Source organism: Saccopteryx leptura, chromosome 2 (genome assembly GCF_036850995.1).
Source record: "Saccopteryx leptura isolate mSacLep1 chromosome 2, mSacLep1_pri_phased_curated, whole genome shotgun sequence".
NCBI classification, from domain to species: Eukaryota; Metazoa; Chordata; class Mammalia; order Chiroptera; family Emballonuridae; genus Saccopteryx; species Saccopteryx leptura.
The window spans coordinates 137,903,310-137,914,502 of NC_089504.1; positions in this window are offsets into that span (position 1 = coordinate 137,903,310).

The following is an 11,193-nucleotide window of genomic DNA, read 5'->3' on the forward strand; positions in this document are numbered from 1 at the left end:
CCAAGGAGGGGCTCTGGACATACCAGGACTTTTGATTCAACACCCATATGCTCGAGGCCCCCTAAGGAGGAGCGTTCCGGACATACCAGGACTTTTGCCTCAGTATCCCCTCGGGCTCTCCCAAACACTATATAACTCACTCCTAGTCTGTAACCAGCATTCTATTCCCCCCGGGAGAAGTGCCCTGCAGGGTTCCTTTCTTCCTTTCAATAAAACCTGTTACTCTGGTCTTTCAGACTCCCATGGATTCCAACACTAGTACTTAAGTAGGAGGACTTATCACCACCATTTGTCAATTATAATTTATTCTAAATTCACCTGGAAATTGGAATGGCCATGTTAATTGGCTTTATATGAAGGAAAAATCAACTTCTCATATACAGGGGTGGGTAAAGGTAGTTGTTTGTATGGAAAATACAATAATTAATAAATAATAATACAAGAATAAACTCTGTTTCATGTACTCACAACTATCCCACAGGAACTGGAAGAGGGGGGTACTATCTTCCTGGATTTCTACATTTCAAAGAGATGGACTGGAGCAACTTGAGAAAAGACATCCTAGATTATAAACTGGCAAAGGCCTTTTGAAAGATTTGTATACATCTCAAAGGGGCAGAGAAAGAATTTGTAATGACAAGTTTTCAAAAAAAAAAATGCTTTAAGAAAAGAGAGGGGAATCTCTTCCCTCATTTTTTTAATTAAATGAGAGGCAGGGAGTCAGTATCCCTCATGCACCACGACCATGGCCCACCAGGCAAGCCCCCTACCAGGTGATGCTCTGCCTGTCTGAGTCCACTGCTCTGTTGCTTGGCAACTGAGCTATATTTTTTGTACCTGATGCTTGGCCATGGAGCTATCCTCAGTGCCCACAGCAAACTTTGTTTGAGCCATGGCTGTGGGAGGGAGGGAGGGACAGAGAGAGAGAGAGAGAGAGAGAGAGAGAGAGAGATGGGGGGAGAGAAGGAGATGGGCATTTCTCCTGTGTGCCCTGACTGGGAATTGAACCCAGGACTTCCACATATTGGCCAACATTCTACCACTGAGTCAAACAGCCAGGGCTCTTTCCTCATTTTTAACAGGAGAATTTAGCCTCTTATTTTTATTTTCTATTTGCCCTTACATACCCAAACACTATCACCCGCAATTATCTAGTATTAACAGTTAGTCAGCCTGACTGGGTGGTGGTGGAGTGGGTAGAATGTCGGACTGGGATGTGGAGGACCCAGGTTCGAGACCCCGAGGTCACCAGCTTGAGTGTGGGTTCATCTGGTTTGAGCAAAGCTCACCAGCTTGGACCCAAGGTCACTGGCTTGAGCAAGGGGTTACTCGTTCTGCTGAACCCCCACCCACCAAGTCAAGGCACATATGAGAAAGCAATCAATGAACAACTAAGGTGCTACAACAACAACAACAAAATTGAACAGTTAGTCATGTTTGCTTCAAACTTTTAAAAATTATTTTATTTTGTCTGACCTGTGGTGGCGCAGTGGATAAAGCGTCGACCTGGAAATGCTGAGGTCACCGGTTCGAAACTCTGGGCTTGCCTGGTCAAGGCACATATGGGAGTTGATGCTTCCAGCTCCTCCCCCCTTCTCTCTCTCTGTCTCTCTTTCACCCTCTCTCTCTCCTCTCTAAAAATGAATAAAAAAAATTATTTTATTTTATTTATTTATTTTTTTTTTTTTTTGTATTTCTTTGAAGCTGGAAATGGGGAGAGACAGTCAGACAGACTTCCGCATGCGCCGGACCGGGATCCACCCGGCACGCCCACCAGGGGGCGATGCTCTGCCCCTCCGGGGCGTCGCTCTGTTGTGACCAGAGCCACTCTAGCGCCTGGGGCAGAGGCCAAGGAGCCATCCCCAGCGCCTGGGCCATCTTTGCTCCAATGGAGCCTTGGCTGCGGGAGGGGAAGAGAGAGACAGAGAAGAAGGAGAGGGGGAGGGGTGGAGAAGCAGATGGGCGCTTCTCCTGTGTGCCCTGGCCAGGAATCGAACCCGGGACTTCTGCACACCAGGCCAACGCTCTACCACTGAGCCAACCGGCCAGGGCCCTTTATTATTTTTGACAGTGATTGAGAGACAGGAAGGGAAGGAGAGGTGAGAGAGGGTGAGAAGCACCAACTCGTAGTTGCTTTCACTTTAGTTGTACATTGAGCTTCTGATATGTGAAAGGGCTGAGCTTTTGTCTCTCCCTCCCCCATGGGAAGATGGCTGGCAGCTGAATGCCTGAATGTTGATACAGAGTCACCAAGGCCAGAGTGCTCTGGGAAACTAGATAAGCGCTTGAGCAGCAACTGCTTTCCCGCCCTCACCCCTGTCGGAGGAGCTCTAGACACAGCACTAGCTGCTGACACTTTTTTCAGCCGCATGCTCCAACTGAGCTATCCAGCCAGAGCTTGAAAAAAATACTGCCTGACCTGTGTTGGCGCAGTGGATAAAGCGTTGACCTGGAAATGCTGAGGTTGCCGGTTCAAAACCCTGGGCTTGCCTGGTCAAGGCACATATGGGAGTTGATGTTTCCTGCTCCTCCCCCCCTTCTGTCTGTCTGTCTGTCTGTCTCTCTCCTCTAAAATGAATAAATAAATAAAAATAATTAAAAAAAAAAAGAAAAAATACTGACATTAAAATATTTGTTTGTACTCTCTCCAACCTCAGTCTCACTCCCTCATTTGAAGCTACCACTATCCTGCATTCAGTGTGCTTCCTTTCAGTGGTGATTGCTGTGTGTTTTGTTTGCTTTTATAATTTTGTAATCAGAAAACATCTCTCTTTTAGTCTCTGCTTTCATCTGTTTCACTTTTTAAGATTCCACATATACATGAGATCACGCAGTCTTTTTCTTTCTGTGTCTGGCTGTTTTCACTTAGCATACTGTCTCTGGGTTCGTCCATGTTATTATACATGGCAGGATTTCCTTCATTTTTTAAGGCTAAAAAGTATTTCATTGTACATATGCATCACATTTTTTCTTTCTTTCTTTCTTTGGCACTTTTTAAACTTTATTCAACAATCAGCAGTTAGTTCTCATCCACATTAACTGTTTGCAGATTTTTGAAATTGTGACGGGTACCTAGGTGACCAATGTATAGAGCAAAATAATACTGAGTTAAACAATTATGTTTTCTGAACAACTCCACCCTGATCTGGCCTGGGTTATTCCTTATCCCTTTGGTCCAGACAGCTTTGTTGAGCCTGGTGTCAGTGCATTAATCTGGAGTTCCCTTCTTCTCGCCACCCTTCTCTATGGGAGCCACTGTGTTGGGCCCAAGTTGGAAAGAAACCTACATCACATTTTCTTTATCCATTCATCCTTTGACAGATATTAGGTTTCTTTCTGCAACTTGGCTATTGTGAATAATACTGCAATGAACATGGATGCACAGATATCTTTGAGGCATACGTGGCTGTTGAATAATATTTCTTGTTTTATGCAGTATTGTTTTGCAATAAAGTTGATGAGATGCCATATGAACTTAACTTTTGTTTATATCAGCCTATATGGTAGAATTGGTTTTGTTATGAAATGGTGTGCAGAAATTTTGCTTCTTTAATATATATATAATCTTTTCTCCTTTATTTCCTTTTGATTCTAACTGATCTCATCCAGCACTCAGACTCACCTGCCTCTTTCTCTCTTGCACACCCACGCCCTTAATCATTAAACCCTCAACACAATGAGGTTCTGGCCATCAAATAATCTTAGAAAACAAGCCTTGGGTCTGTTGATCAAAGAGGCAGAGTTTAAGTCAAACTAGAGATAATACCTAGGCCTCAGCTGCGCTTCAGTTCCATAATGACCTCACTAACCACATGCTTGTGAAACCAGATGAGCGATGCCATAACTGACATCAGGACCAGATGAAGTGATCAGCTGCCCGTATCCTAGATCTAGCCAATCAGTAAAGACCATGATCCTAACCACAATGTTAACTGCCTTCATCCCGTATCTAACACATCCCCTAGAAGCCAGGCCTTCGAGCTGTAGCTCACCTATGACTCCAGGCATGGCACTACTTCCTCAGCTAATAAGCCTTTAGTTTTTTACTGCAAGCTCCTGTTCATGTCTCATTGGAGGACTTGGATGCACACAAACAAACCCCTTTAGTCCGGTACCAATTATGAATCATTTTACCACAGTTCCAAGAACCTATTCATGATGTTAAGCGAGGACTTACTGTACTAACTTCATTTCCTTTGGATATCCAGAGGATGGATGGCTGAATCCTGTAGTAGTTTTATTTTTAGTTTTTTGAGGATCAGGGGATAGGGGAATAAGAAGATGTTGAGCCTGACCAGGTGGTGGCACAGTGGATAGAGCGTCGGACTGGGACGTGAGGACCCAGGTTTAAAACCCAAGCTCACCAGCTTGAGTGCGGGCTCACCAGCTTGAGCGTGGGGTCGCTGGCTTGAGCGTGAGATCATAGACATAACCCCATGGTCGCTAGCTTGAGCCCAAAGGTCTCTGGCTTGAAGTCCAAGGTCACTGGCTTGAGCCCAAGGTTAATGGCTTGAGTAAGGGGTCACTTGCTCTGCTGTAGCCCCCAGGTCAAGGCACATATGAGAAAGCAATGGGTGAACAACTAAGGTGCCGCAATGAAGAACTGATGCTTCTCATCTCTTTCCCTTCCTGTCTGTCTGTCCCTTTTTCTGCCTCTCTCTCTGTCTCTCTCACACAAAAAAATAATAAAATGTTGTTTAAAGGATACAAAGTTGCTGTCTGTAATATGAATAAATCTAGAGATCTAGTATAATGATTATATAAGGTCTACCAGACAGTTCTGTTTCTATCATAACAAATTTCGACACGTAAGCACATGTTTATTTGGCGCATGTGTGCTTCTCTATTTTTATCACTTAATGTATACATACTGACGTAGCAAATGAACTAAAACAAAGTTGATTCACGTTAGTCTTATGTGTGAAGCGATAGTGTACCCATGGCTACTGATAAAGTTCATTTACGCCACTGTATTTTGGGGACTCGTCAAAAAATTGCAGAACTAGGCTGGAAAATTCTGTCACATCCACCATATTCCCCAGACTTAGCACCCTCTGACTATCACTTGTTTTTGTTCTTACAAAATTTTTTGAAGGGCAAAAAATTCAAAAATGAAGAAGGTATCAAACAAGCACTGGTACAATTTTTTGCATCAAAAGATAAAACATTTTTCAAAAATGGGATATACAAATTGCCCTCATGCTGGCAAGAAATCATTAATAATAATGGCAATTATATTATTTAATAAAGTTTATTGACAGTAAGAAAAATTTGTATTTTGTTTTATTCCCAAAACGGACAGAACTTTCCAGTAGACCTTATAGTTAGTAATGCTTATTGAATACTGGAAATTTCTAAGAGAGTAAATTTCAAGTGCTTTCATCACACACACAAAAATGGTAACTGTGAAGAGATGATATTTTAGTTAGCCTGACTGTAATAATCCTTTTACTATGTATATATATATCAAATCATCATGTTGTACACCTTAAATATATATAATTTTTATTAAAAATGAAATATTTTATAATGAAAAATATGGAATATAAACAGTGTCACTTCTCTGTGGCCCAGCCAAGATTAAAAAGGGAACAACAGATGAAGTTCCTGGCAACCAGGAACTCTTGCCGGATCTACTCTGACTGTACTTCGCATGTATGCTGTGACTCTTCCCCCCCCAGAGATCCAAATGACGAAATGTGTCATCTGACTAAACGAAGTGCAGCAAAGTCCAAAGTCATGTGAAAATGAGTCATGTTCTGAAAATTGGACCTATGTCAGGGTACTGACGGTTGCTGGCTTATCTCCCCTGCCCTCTTCCCCCAAGCCTCTGTGCTTCAGAAACTGGAATATTCCTGTCCTTGGGCATAGGGCCCATGTATGGCAGCAATAAATAACAATTGGAGGAATATGAGTCACGGGTGCTAGGGACTTGCCAATTAGCAAGAGGATGTTACTTTCATATATGGATATAATGACATGGCTTTTAGGTTATAAAGATGCCTAAGTCCAAGAGCAGAAAGACAATGTGTCAGTGTCTACCTCCTGCAGTGTAACCATGTTCAGTAGAATGTGTACTTCCTGTTTTCCCGATTTGTGTATATTTTATTTTTTTAAGTTTTTTTTTGTTTGGTTTTTTCTTTTTGTATTTTTCTGAAGCTGGAAACGGGGAGGCAGTCAAACAGACTCCCCCATGCGCCTGACCGGGATCCACCTGGCACGCCCACCAGGGGGCGATGCTCTGCCCCTCCGGGGGGTCGCTCTGTTGCGACCAGAGCCACTCTAGCGCCTGGGGCAGAGGCCAAGGAGCCATCCCCAGTGCCCGGGACATCTTTTGCTCCAATGGAGCCTTGGCTGCGGGAGGGGAAGAGAGAGACAGAGAGGAAGGAGAGGGGGAGGGGTGGAGAAGCAGATGGTTGCCTCTCCTGTATGCCCTGGCCAGGAATCGAACCCGGGACTTCTGCACGCCAGGCCGACGCTCTACCACTGAGCCAACTGGCCAGGGCCTTTTTAGTATTTTTTATTTATTGATTTCAGAGAGAATGGAAGGGAGAGAGAGACAGAAACATTGACTTGTTTCTGTATATGTCCTGACCAGGGATCGTACAGGCAACCTTTACATATGAAATAACGCTCCAACCAATGGAGCTGTTTGCCCAGGGCTGATTTGTGTATATTTTAATGCAGCAGTTCTTTCCAGTATAATCCAGAGAACCTGGAAATTCCCCCAAATCATTTCAGGGATTCCACAGGTCAAAACTGTTTTCAAAATAATACTAAGCCATTATTAGCGATTTTCACTTTCATTTTCTCATGAATGTAAAATGAAGTTTACCAGAGACTATGTGGCATGTGGTGTCATAACAGATTGAATTGATAACAGATATGAAAATCTGACTGTCTTCTAGCTGACTAGATATCAAAGAGATTTGCAAGAATGTAAAACAATGCCACTCAAGAGAAAATTGTCTTGTGTCTTTTTTTAAAATAAAAATGTGTTATTTGCCCTGGCTGGTTGGCTCAGTTGCAGTGTGTTGGCCTGGCATGTGGATGTTCTGGGTTTGATTGCCGGTCATTTGCTTCTCTCCCCCTACCCTTCCTCCTTCTCTCTCTCTTTATCTTTTTTCCCACAGCCATGGCTCAATTGGTTCGAGAGCATCAGCCCTGGGTGCTGAGGATGGCTCCATGGAATCTCCATCTCAGGCACTAAAAATAGCTTGGTTACGAGCATGGCCCTAGATAGGCAGAGCACTGGCCCCAGATGAGGGTTGCCAGGTGGATCCTGGTTGGTGTATTGTGGGAGTCTGTCTTTCTACCTCCTCTCCTCTCACTTGGAAAAGAAAGGGGGAAAATGTGTTATTTGTAACTAAATGCTATTTAAAATGGATTAATAATATTTTTAAGTTTTTATTTTTAATTTATAGAACAGTAAATATTGATAAATATAAACTATATAAATAAAAGTTCATTGGAGTCTCAATAATTTTTAAGAGTACAAATGAGTCCTGAGTTGCTAAAACATTTGCTTCTTTGTTTAATGGTAAAAATCTCCCATCTACCATATATGATAAATATTTGGTCCAGTTTTCTTCCATTCCATTAAAAGAGATTTGACTCTTCTATCACATTATTTTACTACTGATTCTGTCTTTAACCATTTGCACTGAAATCTTTTATATCTAGTTTTGTTTTAGTCAAAAGCCTTAACTAATTGCATGGAGTGGTATAACTTTATTATTAGAAAATGTTTGTTAATGAACCAAATGCCTGTTATTTTTATTATGAATGGCATTATGAATTTTCCCCCTTTTCTTTATTTTTCAAAAAAAGCTATATCAGTGAAAACCTACTGGCACGGGGCTGGTCTCCTCTTTACAGTTGCAAGTAATTAGAAGGAAGATGATTTGGGTTCTTCCTTTTTATTTCTTTTTTTTAATTTGGGTTATTTCTAATGCTAACATTGTGTTCACTTGGATTTTCAGTGAAGCCCACCCAGAAGAAAGAATTTGAAAGCAAGTAATTTATTGGAAGGTGATCTAGGGAACACTGATAGAGGCATGGAGAAACAAGATAAAACGATGAAAAGAAAGACCTAATTCATACTAACATGATTATGACTACTGCAAAAAACAAACAAAAAGATGGAAAAGAGGGTTTAGGAAGCTGGGGTGTTTATATTCTAACCAACTTCAGTCATTGGTTATAAACGGCTGGTTGAGTGTTTAAATTCAGACAGCTGGAAATCAGCCAGGCATACAGCACAGAGCAAGAGCATAGACAAGAGCAACAACCAGTGGCAGCTACAAACACAAAGCCAAGCTTTTCATTATAAACACTGCATTATTTTGTATGTTTCGGAAGACTTAGATAACTGATGTCAACTTATTTTTCAAGAAGGTTAAGAGTTGAAGCAAAATACTCAAGGTGGTCTAGGTGGCAGCTTAGACTTGGTTGTGTGGAAATAAACAAAGACCACTCAAAAGAAAACAAGCAGCCCTGGCTGGGTAGAAATGGAATGTCCTATGTGATTGGCTCAGGGAGCATATTTGACTCTTTTTGGTTGATCTCTAGTTGGAAGTCAGGACAAAAACTAGGGGAGCTTGCAGTTACTGACCAAGCCTGGACATGAGGGCATACCTGTAGGCTTCTGTTTTTTTACTATAAAGTTTTCCCACTCCTCTGCTGACCTTGAGTCTCTGCCAAAACGCAAGTAATAGTGGCTGACTCTCTTGCTACAGCAACCTCTGAAAAAATAGCCTTTGTCTGTTTTCATTTGGTTGATCTGTATTTGCAAACCAGACTACTTTTATTCTCACCCCCTTGCCTTCTTCCTTATGATTGAGTAATATTGCATTCCATATATGCCACATTTTTATACATTCATCTGTGGATGGGCACTTAGTTTGTTGGGAATACTGGTGGCTATTGTGAATACTGCTGCAATGAACAGGGGGTTGCAGATATATATTTTAGTTGGTGTGTTTGTTTTCTCCATACAAGTACCCAGAAGTGGGATTGCTGGGTCATACGGTAGTTCTAATTTTTTGAGGCAGATATATATTCTAGTTGGTGTATTTGTTTTCTCCATACAAGTACCCAGAAGTGGGATTGCTGGGTCATATGGTAGTTCTAATTTTTTGAGGAACCTCCATACTGTTTTTCATAGTGGCTACATCAACTTACACTCCCACCAGCTGCACACAAGGGTTCTCTTTTCTCCACATTCTTGCCAACACTTGTTATCTCGAGTTTTCTTGAAAATAGCGATCCTGCCCTGGCTGAGTAGCTCAGATGGTTAGAGCATTGTCCCCATATACCAAGGTTGTGCATTTGATTCCTGGTTAGGGCACACACAAAAATCAGCCAATGATGTATAAATTAAGTAGAACAACAAATTGAGTCCCTCTCTCTCTTTCTCAAATCAATAATTAAAGTCTTTTTATAAAAGAGCCATTCTAACAGATATGAGATAACATTTGATTTTGGTTTTGATTTACATTTCCGTGGTGACTGGTGACGTTGAGCACCTTTTCACATTCTTTCACCCATCTGGATGTCTTCTTTGGAAAAATGTCTATTCAGATCTTCTGCCCATTTTAAAATCAGATGGTCTTGGTTTTTTTGTTATTGTTTTATAAGTTTTCTATACATGACTGTCAGATATATGACTTACAAATATTTCCTTTCATTCAATAGGTTGCCTTTTTATTTTATTGATGGTTTTCTTTGCTGTGCAGAAGGTTTTTAATTTGATGTAGTCCCACTTGTTTATTTTTGTATTTGTTGCCTTTGTTTTTGGTATCACATCTAAAAAATCATCTCCAAGACAGATGTCAGGAGTATATCTCCTATCTTTTCTTCTAGGAGAAGGTTTTATATTCAAACCTTTAATCTATTTTGAGTCCATTCTTGTGTATGGTATAAAATAGGTTCTAGTTTCTTTTTTTTTGTATATAGCTGTCAAGTTTCCCCAGCACCATTCATGGAGAGACTGTCCTTTCCCCATTGTATAATTTTGGCTTCTTTGTCATAAATTAATTGACATTGTGAAAGAAAATGGCAAAATCGAATTAGTGTTATTGATAGAGCAATTTGAAATGGAGCTTGGAGGCCTCCAGAAAGCTGAGCGAACACACCCCCTCCTAGTGAAACTGAACTTTTGAACTATGCTAAATCAAACAACACAGCATGATACAGTTTCTGGAACTAGCTCTGCATCACTGAACTTTGTTTAAAAAAATTGATTTTTTTACCTAGCAATAGACATAAACAATTAATCATTTATAGCATAGTGCAAGCCAGCTCACCAGCACCAATCACAAATCTTTCAAAGCAACTTGTGTAACCTTTCTGGAAGCCCTTTTTTTCTGTCTTTATAAACCCTGAGCCTTTCTTTCTGCCTCAGAACACATAAGGGTTTATTCCTATATCTGTGTCTTCTGGATTTGCAATTCCTAAAAATACCCCCAAATAAAGCTTTTGTCTGGTTGCAACTCATAGTCAGAATTGATTGACAACCATATATTCATGTATTTATTTCTGGGCTCTCTATTCTGTTCCATGAATAAGTGTCTGTTTTATGTCAGTACCATACTGTTTTGATTACTGTAGCTTTGTAATATAGTTTGAAATCAAGGTGGGTGATGCCTCTAGCTTTGTTCCATTTTTTTTTTCAAGAATACTGTGGCTATTTGAGGTCCTTTGTGGATCTATATGAATTTTAGAATTGTTTGTTCTATTTCTGTAAAAAATGCCATTGGAAAATTAACTTTTAATTTTAAAACCTGTCTGCTTACACTTTTGGTAGTCAGGTACCTTGTATCTTACCTTAATTTCTCATTTGTAAGTGAAAGAGCTTATGTTAACTTCTTGAGTAAAGAAGGGTAGAGGTATAAAAGTAAATTACAAATAAAGACCAGACTAACAGCAGAAACAGCTAAGCAGAAACAGCTAAGCCATGTAAGTGAAACCTAATATTGCTTATTCTGCAAAGTAAGCAAAACTTAACTAAGGCTGTTTCTTATAAATGCCATAAAAAATCATTTAAAAACCTAAATTGTTTTTCCAAAAATGGCATAAGATGGCCACATTTAACCAATTCCCTGTCATTTGAAAGAAAAACCCAGGGCTATAACCAATCATTATAAGGCTTAAATAGCTTCCATGTTTTTACTATATAAGTCATCCTATAAA